General features: G+C 36.4%; 1 long non-coding RNA gene across 1 annotated transcript; it reads left to right on the forward strand.

The window, feature by feature from the left end:
- Positions 1-10,659: 10,659 nt before the first annotated feature.
- Positions 10,660-13,517, forward strand: LOC126854689 (uncharacterized). The gene is made up of 3 exons (XR_007688140.1): positions 10,660-11,927; positions 12,355-12,415; positions 12,513-13,517. It is a non-coding gene; the product is annotated as an uncharacterized LOC126854689 (long non-coding RNA).
- Positions 13,518-13,669: the final 152 nt, after the last annotated feature.

Here is a 13,669-nt window from a genome sequence, read left to right on the forward strand (position 1 = left end):
CTTCTCGGAACTTTCTCCCAGCTCTGAGATAATTTCGCCGCTACAAAATTAAGTCATCCCTTTCTGTGAGGACGCTATTACGACGTTAGCCAATAAAAATAAAATTTAGCTCTTTCAACAATTTCCAAAAATTTGTTCGTTTAAAATCCGGCAAGTTCTCGTCATTATTCACAACTCGCAGAACTTTCGCTAGCGTGGCAATTCTTTGTTCATATAAAATTCATGTACTTTTCTTCTAATAGAATTTCTGTTACATTCGTCGACTCTTTGATTGCAGGTGATACAAGGTTTTTTTTTATTCGGAAATGTAAAATTGCCGATTTTCTCTCTAGCATTCTAACAAGGTCTTTTTTATGATAGATATGCCAAAACGCCTTCTCTTTGGATAATATTGCGTACACATCTTTTTTACAAATTTTAGGACTCTCTTCCTTCAAATCCTTATATATATAATAAATTCACAATGAGACGTTCACATTTATGAACAAGCTAATAAATTAAAAATCAAAATCAAAACAAGGAATGATAAGCTTAAGCATTTCTTAGATTAGATTTTTTTATTAATTGCTATATTATTTCAGAGATTATATAAAGTAATAGTTTTTGTTTGTACTTAATTACCTAGCCTTTTTTATTTTTTCTTTTTTTTGTAGGAGATAATGGTTTTATTTCCAAATCAGAACTTTTTTCCTTTGTAAACTACATCACTGCAAAACTTTCGCTAAATATAATATTGCTGCAAATAATAACATAAATTGCCAAATGTGTGAAAAATTATACGCGCGGGTCTTTTTTATTTATAGCCGCATCTGATCTCCAAGCTGTAAAATCAGTTTGGAGGCGTGGAAAAAACGAAATAGGTGGTCGCTCGGGCGGGATCTGACCGAACCAGACGAAAAGCGTGGTTATTCTTTCCATGAACACAGTATAAGATATATTATGAAAATAATAATCGATATTGTAGGTCAGATTGAAAGTGTAGGTAGGTAATTGATCGACAATACTTCGCGATCCCGCGCAATTTATGTGATCGTGTTTTGTTTTTATGTACAATTACTTGCATATTATAAAGGGATGAGATAAAGAGGGATAAAGAAGGATACCGTACACTTCACGTGCTACTGTATGATTTTTCTGAATATTGTTCGCGTGTGTTATATCATTTTTGTGACATCAAAATGAATTCTGATGCTGTTCCGTCTACAAGTGGTATAGAGAAAGAGAAGACAAAGATAAAATATTAAAGAAGGTAACAAAAGGGTAAAAAATATCAGACTTCTTGACTAGGAATTAAAAAGTTTAGGAATTTATTAACATTGCATCTGGACAATAGAAAAGCTTATTGTACCGCATGTTCAAAGTTCTCACACGCGATAAATCAGAATTATACAAACATGCAGCTGGGAACCGACATATTAAAAATATTCAGAAACGTAATAACAATTTGAAAAATTTATCTGCTTTATTACCTGCTACACATTATATTAAAAATATGGATCATATTAATAAAATTAAATCAGCCGAAAATAGATTAGCAGCATTTTTTTGCAGAACATAATATAGCTTTTTAGATAGTACAACATACGATTCCTTTAATAAAAAATATTTTTTCCAATCTGCAAATAGTAAATGATCTTACATTGTCCAGAATAAAATGCACGATAATTATAACAAATGTAATAGCTAAAAGAAAAAATAAAAAAACAATTTTAAATTAAAAATTTTAAATCTCAAAAATTCTTTATTTTGATTGACGTACGGATATCGCTAATTATAAATTACTTTGTGTTCTTATAAAATGTGTCACCTAATAATAAAAAATATATAATAAAACTATTAAAATTGATTCGATTAAGTGTTACAGATTGTTCTGCAGAAAAACTTTATTCTGCGTTTAAACATTGTTTTAGAAGTAAAGAAATACTCTTAAATAATATTATAGGAACGGCTTGTGATAATATGTTATTAATGATTGGAATCCGCGATTCTTTTCTTAGTAGATTAAAAAAAGAGATATCGTCTCTCAGTATTAAAATGTAAATGCCATTTCTCTGCATTTATCGCGAATAAAGCTTGTTCAAAATTATCAAGTTTATGTGAAAATTTGATACATAGTGTTACCACTCATATCTCTGGCAGTGCAAAAAAATCTGCTATATTGTGAATTTTAAGAATATTTTAATGTAGAGTCACGTAAAATTTTAAAATTGTCAGGTACAAGATGACGATTAATAAAGCAAATGAGACAAAATTTTCTTTTACCCGTAGCTTTGCAAGATATTTCTATAGATGTAACTAATCGCGCAACTTTTTATTTTTAAATGCAGTATATGTTGGTCCTGAATGCGAAATTATTCTTAATAAACAAGAAATTTGCACAAAAAATAAAAAATGTTTTTATTTATTGCGGAAAGTCCACGAGAATGTGTGTGTTGGATAGCATGCATGTGTCGTGCGTGATTCTGTGTGTGTGAACGAAAGTATAATTGATTTGAGCCCGTTTGAAAATCGGCGTTTCGGCAAGCGATCTCGTGCCTAACATGGCACGGGCCAATCCGCAGCGGCCGCACCGGCTGCTTCGTGCCGCGAACCTCAAGCGGAAAGCGGAAATTTTGAACGGGTAACCGCCCATACTGTTTATCACCAGAACAATAACAGTTTTGTCCTCCGAGTTTTCTAGAAGATCGCCGGGCTTTTTTGACTGAGATTCAAAATACACTAGTCACGGATCGAACCTTCTAGAAAATCGGAGAGCATAAAACTACTCGCTCGAGCCCGCTCCGCGCATTTCGCTGCTAGTCACTCGGATAATTGCACATTACGCTTGACACAGTCAGATCTTTTTTTTCTTCGGATCGCACAGTTCAGTGATAATCGATTTTCTTCCGCTGCAGCTGAATAATTGCCTGTGCCTTGCAGAAACTGTATAATTGATTGTTGTCTGCACAATATCTATAGAAAATATATGTTTTTTTGTCACGTACACTTCATGTTCACTACTTTATCTTTCACCTTCACTCTCGCTCCTAGCACCTCGCAATTGTGTATTCCTTATCGCGCAAAATTTTTATATTATAGCTGTAGATAAAATGGTAAAACGTTTATTTTTCAATGATGTTTTTTGCGGATTAAAATTTTTAGATCCTAAATTAGCTATATGATGAAGGAAGGAGCATAATTGTAGATCTTAGTAATATTGCTATTGTTACGTCCAGACCCTTAAGAGTCAGAGTCAGCGGGAGGGCGTAACCCACTTAACTCCGCTAGACAAACGCTAGACAACGAGTGTCTCGGAGTCGAACGAATTGACCTGGGCCTGTGACAGGTCAACGACCGGAAGGGTCGCTTTTACTCGGTCAGTAGGCCGTTCGTTCGATGGTCCCCTTTTCGGTAAAGGAACTAAATCCTTATTACCCGGGACGGGACCTTGTGCGATCTCGGGATATGAGAGAGGAAAAGGGATTAAGCAAAGAAAAAGAGTATTATTGTTTACATATCAAATTTTGCATTTATTGCATAATAAAAGAAAAATTAGAGCAAATAAGTGAGCAAAGAATGAGAACAAATTATTAAGTTTATCTTGTTAAACATTTAGTATATATATATATATATATATATCGCTTATTAACTATTATTTAATATTTATGTGTCTTTGTGTGTATATGTGTGTGTGTGTGTGTTACGAGATCTCCTCTAGGATACAGGGGAATTGTCTCCAGAGGACTTCTATGGGAACAGCGACAGGATAGTGAGACCCCGGGACGAACCACGGGATTACGGTGTCTGGTGGGGCCTTGGTCAGTGCAGTCAGGAATTCCTCGCGGTCCACCGGACCGGGCCCGATGCAAATGGCTCCGTCCGGAAGAGGGTCGTATATCGGGGGGAACTGGGCCAATGTCCGGAAGTAGAGGTAATCCTCAGAAAAGTTTGGCCAGTGGGATGACGGCTCTCGTTCGGACCGAGACGAGTCTTCGGTCTCTGTAGATACTATCTCTGGTTCGCTGTCAGTACCCCGTAGTTCGAGGGGGTCTTCTTGGTGAGGGGGCGATGAGGGGAAGAATAGGGGAGTCACCTAAAATAATGATCGGGGGGTGGGCGACTCCGATCTTGAATGGGTAGAGAGGGGTGGAGGAGAAGTAACGGGGGTTGGGGAGCGAGGAGTGTCGGTAGTGGCTATGTTTGTGTTGATATCAATGTTAACATTGCCTAAGGTACTAGTTTCCGCCTGAGCCCGAGCCAACCTCTTCCTAAGCCGTCTATTTCGACGGTTACGCGCACGCTTTACCGACGCACGGGAGGATCGTTTCCTATTTGCTCCTTCCACTGAAGGAGGATATAATAATAAATAAAAATAAAAAAAACGGTTTGAGGATATATATATATATATATATATATATATATATATATATACAAAAAAATAAATCCGCAATAATTCTTGGAGGTTTGCAACAAACTTGGTAGTTAATAGAAAGAGAGAGTGAGAGAGCAGAGAGTCACGGGTAGCTCCGCAAAACGCGGACGACCCAGAGTAACTGAATAGTGAGAGAGATATTATAAAAGAGTCACGGGTAGCTCCGCAAAACGCGGACGACCCTTGGTAACTAAATAATGAGAGAGAGATAATAAGAGAGTCACGGGTAGCTCCGCAAAACGCGGACGACCCAGAGTAACTGTATAAAAGAGAGTGAGAGAGGGAGAGAATCACGGGTAGCTCCGCAAAATGCGGACGACCCTTGGTGATGGATAAAGAGAGTGAGAGAGTCAGAGAGAGAAAGAGTGAGAGAATCACGGGTAGCTCCGCAAAACGCGGACGACCCTTGGTGACTGATAAAGAGAGTGAGAGAGTAAGAGAGAGAAAGAGTGAGAGAATCACGGGTAGCTCCGCAAAATGCGGACGACCCTAGGTGACTTATAAAGAGAGTGAGAAAGTAAGAGAATCACGGGTAGCTCCGCAAAACGCGGACGACCCTTAGTGATGGATAAAGAGAATGAGTGAGAGAGTAAGAGAATCACGGGTAACTCCGCAAAATGCGGACGACCCTTGGTGATGGATAAAGAGAGTGAGAGAGTCAGAGAGAGAAAGAGTGAGAGAATCACGGGTAGCTCCGCAAAACGCGGACGACCCTTGGTGACTGATAAAGAGTGAGAGAGTAAGAGAGAGAAAGAGTGAGAGAATCACGGGTAGCTCCGCAAAATGCGGACGACCCTAGGTGACTTATAAAGAGAGTGAGAAAGTAAGAGAATCACGGGTAGCTCCGCAAAACGCGGACGACCCTTAGTGATGGATAAAGAGAATGAGTGAGAGTAAGAGAATCACGGGTAGCTCCGCAAAATGCGGACGACCCTAGGTGACTTATAAAGAGAGTGAGAAAGTATGAGAATCACGGGTAGCTCCGCAAAACGCGGACGACCCTTAGTGATGGATAAAGAGAATGAGTGAGAGAGTAAGAGAATCACGGGTAGCTCCGCAAAATGCGGACGACCCTTGATGATTTATAAGGAGAATGAGTGAGAGAGTAAGAGAAAGTCAGAGAGAGAAGGAGTGAGAGAATCACGGGTAGCTCCGCAAAATGCGAACGACCCTTGGTGATTGATAAAGAATTTCGGAAGTATGGGAAGGAAATGTAATAATAATAATTTACTTTTAATAAATAATTCTAAATTGTTAATGGTCAATATAACAGGATTTTGAATAAGGTTTAGTCGGATGGTTAACCAAGAATTATTTGGATTAATTAGTTGAAGAATTTAAGCACTTACTACTTGTTGAGTGCGATGATAAAATAACGTGATCGACCCTGTAGATTTTGGCTCTCGAGCTCGTCGGGTGGAGGTTGACTGCCTCAGTGTTCACAATAAGGTTGATTGGTTCGGACAGTCTTTGTAACACTAAACGCACTATAAAATCTTAACGCGAATTTCACTGAGGGCAGGAATCGGTTCACGATAAAGTCTTGAGTGCTTAAGGTACGTCACAAAGTCTTTTTCGCGAGGACACGGCACTCTTGGCGCTATATTCTCGACCGAGTATAAGGAGACTGCCCGAAAGACTGAACTTTGGAACATTAGAGAGGGCGTCCCGTGGTCTTGTCCGACGTTTATTAAACCCTTTTGCTCCTCCTCTCCATTGGTTTGTTAATCTATTTTAACGAATAGTTGTTTCTAATCACGCCCTCCGATTTTTCCTAGGGCGTTGCTCTAGATTCTTAGATCATAGGTATTGGTTGAGTTTGACCAATGGAAAGTAGTTGCTATCGGGCGAGGGTGAGGCTTTCGTTTTACGGATTGAGTCATGCTCAGTTTGCAGTAATCACCTAAGTTGACATTTTACTTGGAATTTATGATAAACATATAACATGAGCGGGTGGTCTGGCGATCGAGCGCGCGGCGTCGAGTGTCGCGAGTCTCAACTCCGGATCATCAATGGATCATTATTTTTGTGCTCTGTTTATTATTTTTTTAGTTTAAAATTCTTAGGTCTGATATCCGAACTCGAGCTCGAGTATCTCGCTGTCTGTTTGTCATGGTTTAAAATTTCTAGTGCTTGACTATCTGTATTTTTTGTTTAAAAATTCCGAGCCTTTAGAGTGAGTTATAATGTTTAAATTTATGGATCTGTTTTTATATTTGACTTTCGACAACGAGATTACACAGTCTCGCTTTTCAGACTTCGCCTGTTTATTCTTTCTGTCGGACGTAGACCATTTCTTAGAACGTAATTTATGTCACTAACAAATCTTATGTCATTAACGAATTTTCGATGAAAGAAAACAATCATGCAGTCTCTTGGACGCAATAATTTATATATTAGTATATATAAAAAAAAAGGAACATTCGTGAAGTCTACCGGACGTAACACTATGCATTTTGAAATTTTTGATGTTATAACTTTAGCATTTGAATGGAGAGTATTACCATCTATGTTTAGTGACGCGGATAAAAACGTTTTGGCCAGTTTAGAGATAGACGAAATATGTAGGAAGATATTTGAAGTAAAAAATTTTGATAATAAACAAATGTTTCAAAATTTAGAGAAATTAGCAAATGCAATTTTCTTTCTTTCACATTCTAATGTTAAAGCTGAAAGAATATTTTGTATTGTCACGGATATGAAGAATAAGAAGAGGAATAAAATAAGTTGACAATCTGAACGCAATTTGTAAAATTTGTTCAGCTTTCAAGCTCGAAACATAAATTTGAAGTAGACTCAAGACACTGAAATTACATAATAATTCAAATTTACATGCTCCTAGTAGTAAAAATAAATAAAATTCTAATAGAATAATTTATGTAAAGTTGTTGGTTTTTTCAAAAATTTTATTATAGTTTCTAACCAAATTAAAATTTATGCATTTATTTAATTTTTTCTTTAAAATACATTTAGCATTTTTCAATTAAAATTTTTTTTTAAATATTTTTTATTAATTTGCTAGTATTGCTTTTGTTATACTTATATATTGTTCTTTCAGCACTATATATTTTTAAACAATCAATCTCTTCTTATTCAATGTCAACCTTTAATTTGATATTTCACATAATAAATTTCTTTTAAGTTAAAAGATTATAACTATAATAATATTTATTTTATTAAAAAAAATATATTTATTTTAAATTATTTATTTATATTTTTTATGTTATAAAAGTTAATTTTTTCATGCTTTTAGTAAAATTTTAAAGTGCAATATTTTGCTTTTGTAATAGTATTGTTATTTTTGTTTTTATCTGATTTAATATTTTTTAATTTTCTAATACTCTTTGTATGACAGCGTTTAAAATATCATCATGTATATCATTTTCTTTAATTTTAAAAATAATTATTTGTACTTAAATTAATTGTAAATCATTTTTTTTAATTTACATTATTTATTTTTGTTATAAAAAAATTTATATTATTTTTATGAAATTAAATTAACCTTTCCTGACGTCGCGGATTAGGATCGCCGATTCCAGGATTCGGAAGAAGGGGGAAACTCAAATTCGTTCTTTCAATATATATATATATATATATATATATATATATATATATATATATATATATATATTGAAAGAGCGAATTTGAGTTATCAATTTATTAAATACTTTTAAATAAAGCTGATACAATGAAGCCAAACGCTGTTTGCTATAAAGCTGGCGCGATGATAATGCGAGATAACGAACGTTAATAAGCGCGCACAGATAGAAAGCACCGCGAAATAGTGCAAGCTCGCTTGGTCATGCAGCGTAGCAAAATCTCACATTCTAAGTAGCGATATTATAACAGGTCAAGCGCGGTATGTACAAGAGCGGTCGGTCGGTGTAATACAATAATCCGGAGAAACACGTATTTACAAGAACCGGTAGAATAAACTAGATAAGCTCGTATTTACAAACGGTCAGTACAATAACCCGGAGAAGTACGTACTCACAAGGAGCGCGTATATTACGAAGGAATGGTCGGTCGGTATAATAGATAGACGCGGGGTACGAGATGTTATCTTATAGCTAGCGTCATCCCAGCAATTGGGAAGTTTGGCCTAACCATGGATAGCCCATGGCCTGGTTTAGCGTAAGTGCAGTGTGCGTCTGCTAGAAACCCGGAAGTCCGGTCTAACAACGGGTAACAACCGTTGTATGGTTTCACCGGAGTCGGTTTCGGATTTGGTGAGTTGTGCGAGACAGGACTCAGGATCAGGAACTGGTGCAGAAGTCGAAGCGCTTGCCGGGTTATTAAAATATGTCAGATTTAGATACAAAATAACTGACAAAATTCTTAATGAAAAAATACTTTATTATGGTGTTTTTAAAATCTCTCGAGATAAGCTACAAAATAATGCAATAAAAAATGAAGGTTTCCATTTAAGAAATTAAAGTCCTTGACTTGACCTTAACGATGCCATCTAAGGTCAAACCAATGACACCATCTTGTGATATATCTTCCCTCAAAACCATACAAAACTTTTTTCTTTAAAATACATAGTTTTTGAAAGAAAAGGAGTGTACGGGTGGTCTAGAACACCCTGTATATACAGGATGTCCGGCATCAATTGCATCACCGGTCGTGTGCAGATAGAGCAGGTAAAACTGAATACAAAAGCCCCTTACCATTTTGCTATTTTTGTAATAATTTTCGAGAAATTAATTAAAAAATATCGACTAATTCGCGTAAGTATAAGCGCGCAGTAAAAAGGCACAATCCATTGATGTGTGGTTGCTAAGACGCGAGAATCCATTGTTATGTATCGCTCGCATGTAATCGTTGTCATCTGTAGAGTGTTCCTCTCAAAATTTTGTCGCGCGCATAGCGACCACAAACTTTTGGGTTCTCTTTGGGTCGTCCTTTCTCGCCGCGCACTTATACTCACGCCAATTGGTCAATTTTTTAAAATTAATTTCTCGAAAATTATTACAAAAATAGCAAAGTGGTATAGGACTTTTCTCTTCAGTTTTACCTGCTCTACCTGCACACGACCGGTGATGCGATTGACGCTGGACACCCTGTATATATATATATATATATATATATATATATATATATATATATATATATATATATATGTATACATATATATAATACTTTGTGTAAAATTTTATATTTTACGACATATTGGTAAGGTTTTCTGTAGTTTCCCTTATTCTTGCAACAAATGTTAGTATTGAAAAATAAGTTAATGTTCATAAATATTAGTATTCATGATTGCGGCTGCGGTCGCAATAAATTAATAAATTTTTATCATTTAAATTGTATAGAAAAATGTGTATATTATTTTTTTCAACATTTCCTATACCTTTTCCGTAACGGGGTAAAACAATACAACGGGGTACAACCCTTTTTACAATATACATTATACGTTATTGAAGTTTGCTGACGTTCGCGCTACTGTACATGTGCGAAATTTTTCCCACGACAGAGCGGAGAGACTCTTTCCCACCCACATATGCACTATGTTTACATATATATATATATATATATATATATATATATATATATATATCAGCCAATTACTTTCTTTAGCACTGACAAACTTCTTTTATTTATAACTTTTTAAGAAACAATAATTGCCGATTAAGTTATAAGAAAAAGTTACTCAGGGTTATGTCCTTGACAATATATATCATGATCAAAGTCATCGAAGCTGACTTCTCTATATTAAATAATTACCATAGTTTTAAATGTAAGATATTTTTTAGGAAAATCGAAAAACCTATTTTGATTATTAATTGGAATTCTTTTACTTTTATTTTAATCATGCTGTTACGTCCAAACTCGAAGAAGGATGAGTCAATTGGAAGGACGCAATAACTGTCTTATATTATCCCGAAATGAATCACTTAGATGTTCGGAATCGGATCGAACTTGCAGGGCCGAAAACGGGTAAACAACTGGAATGTTATTATGCTTATTTGGAGGTTCGTTCGGTGCGTCCTTTTCAATATGAAAATTTACTCTCCTTTATGAGGGGATGAGACTAAGTGCGATCTTGGACTGGGAATGAATATAAATAAAAGTTAATTTAAATTAATACAAAAAAATATATTTTATTCGTATTAAAAAATTAAAAAAATTATAATATATGAGTTTTACAAACAAAATGTGTCCTGTTGAATGATCAGATATATATAAATATGTGTGAGTGTATGTATATATTTAGTTATTCGCGGATGGTATATAAATAGAGTATATAAATAGAGGACATCAATCAGAGTAAATAGGGAAGAGAATTTCTTAGCAACGATGATAGGCAGCTAACGCGGAGGGGGACCGAGGGATTCGCCGGCATAAGCGACCAACCAGATATTGTTAAAGGCACCCTCTATATCCAGAAAAGTCCCCACCGCATAGCCACCCTCCATGAGATCTCTCTCAATTTGGGAGACCAGAGAGTGGAGCGCCGTTTCGGTAGAGAAGCCCCTTCTTAAGCATGTTGGTTTCCATGTAGCAAATACCGCCCGAGAACAACATCTCACAGATAAATCTCAACCAGCTTCTCTAACGTTTTCAAAAGAAATGAGGTTAGTTTGATCGGACTGAAGTCCTTGGCAGAGGTGCAGCAGCTCCTGCCGACTTTGGGTATGAATACTACCTTCGCCAGCCTCCATGCCTTGGAGGTGTATCCCAAAGCAAGACAAGCTCTCAAAGTCCGCGTGAGCAGCCCGCTAATCTGCACGAGCCCCTCTTGTAGGAGCGTCAAAAAATTTCCATCTGGTCCAGCGGACTTGAATGGTTTGAAAGTTTTGATGATCCACTTTACCATCTCGGGTTTTACAATGCTGGCCGCCAGTTCCCAGTCACACCCGTGTGTCCTTAGTCTGGGCTCCACGGTCTAAGCGTCAGGATCGACATCAAGTTCCCTCCTGAAGCCCGAAAAATTGATCTCCAAAAGATGAACCAGACATCGTTCACCGGAAAGCACGTCCCCATCCGGGAGGCGTATCGCCTGCAGGTTTGAGTCCGGGTTTCTTGCCAGAATTCTGCAGAGCCTGGAGGCCTCCGGAACCTCCTCTATAGATTCATAGAACCTCCTCCAGCTTTTTCTCTTGGCGGCTACTACAGAGTCCCTATATGTTTTCTAGGCCCTCCGATAGAGGTCCCAGTCGAGTGTAGACAGGGAATATATATTCGCAATTTTGTGGAAAAGAGTGAATATCGGGCCAACTCAATCATTAATTATGCTCGATTTACCAGTCTTGTAATTAATATTTAATTAAGCGAGTTGCGAGGAGAACGAAATCATCGAATTTCGTGGAAAAGCGGCTGATTAGCATCGAGGCAGTAATCGGATACGAATAACAGAGTACGGACAAAGAAAACTACGCAGCAGTGTCGAATTACATCAAACCATCGGTCATCTTGCTGACGCATCACGAGCAAAAGGAAGCCGACACAGTGGCTTGGGTAATAAATTCCTTGTTCATTGATGGTCAAACGAACTGGCGATTAATTTAAGCAGGTAGGAGAACATATAACATGCATCATACGCGTCTTACCATTGCCTATCCGATCAACCTAACCTAACTTTTTACTTTGAGACTCATATTATAGTTAATTAATACTTATTTAAATAAAAATATAATTAATACTTATTTAAATATAAATATAATTATTATTTATTTGTTTCATTTTAAAGTCACATTTTATTATTCTTATATATTTTCTATTATATTATATTGCTTATTACCATAATATTCATATATTTACTTAGTGTTTGTAATTCTTTGCTGTTTGTAATTCTTTGCTTATAAATAGCTGAATTATCTACTTCCGTTCGATCTTTATATATTTTATTTTCATATTTATATTATCATATAAATATGAAAATCTTTCCACTAAACTTATTAATTATGTCTTTATTCATTATTTTAATATTTCTATAACAGACCGCTTCAAAAACGATACAATGCGCGGACAACGCAATCGAGGCCACGATCGCCGTGAAAGGTGAGACAGGATGATGATTGCAGTTCTTAATTAGTCCTTTATTTGCCTCTGCCGACAGTCAGTTTTACAGAAATGATATAATCCGCGGTGTTTGCAGAGCGCGGCGGATAGTCGTGCGCGTGAAAATAAATATAAGCGCTATGTGGTTCGTGTGCGCGAGTTGCGCTATAGCGCGGACAACGGAGCCGTGATTATAATTGAGCTCAAGAATCAATAATCAGTAAACAGCGGTGGTTTGACGTAAGATAGATTAAATGGGGGCGAGCATTCTCGCCGTACAAGAAATGTTTATAGATATAAAAGAAACAAGCAGCGGTTATTTAGCGCGTGCTGCGATAACATGAACGGCGGTGCCATATATGCAGCGGGTACAGGACATCGGTAGAAAGTGACGCGTCGCATATTTCCAGATGTTTGGTGAGAAACGTCTATGCGCGGAATTAGGACAGTCAGCGGAGTCAAGAATACTCGGTTAACTCGCTATCCCTTTGTCCAGCGGCTGGGATGATCGAATATTATGACCGTAATGCTCGAGAATTTTTTAGAAGAGCGGAGCGGCAAACTCTCCGCTTTCGTTCGATATGGCGGGATTACAAGAATTTGCAGTCAAAACGGATGTCGAGAATGTTTGACGGAGAGTCGAGCGGATGTCGAGAATGCTTGTTAACCTCCTTTTTCCTTCTTTTTTCCGTTCTATTTGAATGATAGGATCGATTCCTGTATTTATTCTCGTACGTACTGCTCGAGCGGAGTCAGATACTGTTCTGGTGCTGAGATGAAATCTATCAGCCTTTTTGTATCCAATAATTAATGGTATTCGTGTCATTTATTTTTCGGTGATGAGAGAACGGCGCGAGATTTCGGCGTGCAGCACTCGGCGCCGTTCAGATTTTGGCACGAGCTATATCGGTAATCATATAACGGCCGTAAGGTAAAAGTACCCATTGCCGGACATGTTCCTATATCCGGACATTTACATGAAAATTTATCATTATTAACTTCAAATGAATTTTTATTATAATATCAAAATTTTATCTCAAATTTTTAATTTAAAGATATTTATATAGTAAAACATTTATTAAATATTATAAAAATTGACGTCCAGTAAAAAGGTAAATTTGTTACGTAATTTGGCGAAAAACATATTTTGAGAATGTTTTTAAAATTTTTTTATGAAATTTATTTTACTTATTAAAACGATTTTTATTTTATTGTGTATTTTTATTTTATAAATAAAGTTTTATAAACATTATT

The sequence above is a fragment of the Cataglyphis hispanica genome, chromosome 1 (assembly GCF_021464435.1).
Source record: "Cataglyphis hispanica isolate Lineage 1 chromosome 1, ULB_Chis1_1.0, whole genome shotgun sequence".
Taxonomy (NCBI): domain Eukaryota; kingdom Metazoa; phylum Arthropoda; class Insecta; order Hymenoptera; family Formicidae; genus Cataglyphis; species Cataglyphis hispanica.